Genomic DNA, 2,157 nt, shown 5'->3' on the forward strand with positions numbered 1-2,157 from the left:
GGTTTGCCCTCTCTGGTATTCTTGCAACTGAATAGACCACCATTATCCTTATCAGAAGGGAGTGGGTCTTATTCAGGGTGAGTCAGACTAATAGTCTAGCCACTACAGATGGCCAATGTTAAGGAGAATAACCTCTGACCTACTTTCGCTGCCTATTGTACGGTTACGCTTAAGCAGCTAAGTCTGGTATATATTTTGGGGAGACAACTTAAGAGAATTCCTTCTGTTCCCCACATATAATGTATAATATAGACCTTTGTGATAAAATCGGATATGAACAGCCAATCAGTTGAAAGAGTTTTCTAGGGGGTGTGACCTGCTACCAATATCTATATGGGCATTCTGGAAAAGATCTTTTGTTTTGTGCTGGATCTGGATGCTATATCTGACTTGTCATCCTTCACCTGAGCTCCAGTTCTTTGTACTTGAGCCCACCAGCTTGCTTCACTGTCTCCTGATGCTGCGCACAGACTCTGCAGTGTGTGTGTGTCACCTGCCTTCTTACACACCTTGAATTCTTTCACTCCGCAGCCTGGCTGACATATAATTCTTGGGTTCCTCAGCCCAAGAAACTATATGAGTCCCAAGAGGCCTCTAATCTGACACTGTGCCCACAGGCTTGAAACTTGCCAGGGTGTACAGTTCTCTAGGTCATTTCTCAGGGTCACTCTCTCTGTAAATAGTTTTGTTTCTTGAAGGAAGCCAGTGTAAGATAGCCACAAAGTATTATTTTATTGTTGTGGATTTAGATGCCTAATATATTACATATGTTGTCATGCCATATAAATATCCCAATTGAGTTCAATGTGGTCCTTTGAAAAAGTTAGTGTCCATTTTAATAATAGTTAACATAATTAAAACTCATTGATCCATCTATTATTTAATTTACTTATGTGCCAAGAATGCTTATAGACTTTCCCGGGCTCCTCAGAGAAGGAACATTAAATTTTACAAATCATACATTTAAAAAAAAATTGTGAGGATGTTTAAGTTTTCATTTTAAAGTCAACTTCAATTAGGACCTACAATTACTTTTAAAATATTATATATACTTTTTCTACAGGCTAAGACTGAGTATTCTTCATAGGAGGACTTATCTTTGTATCTTCCCAAAGTAAGACAGATAAACTCAAAGGGATGTAATCAGTTCCCTCTACATAGCATTCTTTGTCTAAATAAAATAAGAAAAGTGATAAATCATGCCATGCACAAAATGAGTCATTAGACTTTATTTGTATGAATACATGATGAATAACAAGTCTCCAATTTCAAAAATAAATTTTAAGGTGTCAAGCAAGACACTTCAAGAGAGTGTGTTATGCATTTGGCAATTTCCTGTTTTAAAGATTTAAATAAGTTTAGGCAGCAAAGGACATACACACGCAATGTGAAGTAGAAAATTACTTTGAAGTTCAAATAGAATTTAAATGGTTGGATACAATTATCTGTACTTGAGAGAGAGGAAAAAACAACTATTTCTAGCCTGAATTATCTGTGCAATTTCTAAATGATACAAGTATACAATATATACTAAAAATAAATTTGAGCTGTGAATTTTGACCATCATTCTGTCTTAAATGGTTCACTATGTAATACATTGTAATACAGAAGGATATAAAATATATTCAAATATTGAAGCCACTGCATGCCAGATGAACAAACAAATCTGTCTTGAAAGAAGGACATCCAGGGGGCTCTTTAGAAGAGAAAATGCGCAGACTTCTGACATACCTTGGACATGTTATCAGGAGAGACCGACCCCTGACAAGAGGACATCAGCTGGGTAAAGTAGAGGGTCAGCAAAATGGGAGGCCCCTGAAGAGATAGATGTCTGACACAGTGGCTAACACAACGGCTCAAGCATAAGAATTGTGAGCATTGGTGCAAGCATTGGTGCAAGAATTGTGAGCCTTGGTGCAAGGCTGGGTAGTTTCTGTGTGCTCTACTTTGGGTTGTTGTACATCAGAACCAACCTCCTGACATCGAACAAGAATATACTCATCTCACATTGTCGCAAGGTTTCAACCAGATTTCAAAGATACTGTCTTGATATAAGAGGCAACATACCATATAGGCTGAGAGCGCCGATTGTGAACATCCTAACTTTGTTGCTTATTGGCTATATCACCTGGGGAGAATTACTTGACCTCTGTGAAC

Source organism: Echinops telfairi, unplaced genomic scaffold, assembly GCF_000313985.2.
Source record: "Echinops telfairi isolate 266 unplaced genomic scaffold, ASM31398v2 ScPeMD7_1;HRSCAF=3_0, whole genome shotgun sequence".
In the NCBI taxonomy this organism is placed as follows: domain Eukaryota; kingdom Metazoa; phylum Chordata; class Mammalia; order Afrosoricida; family Tenrecidae; genus Echinops; species Echinops telfairi.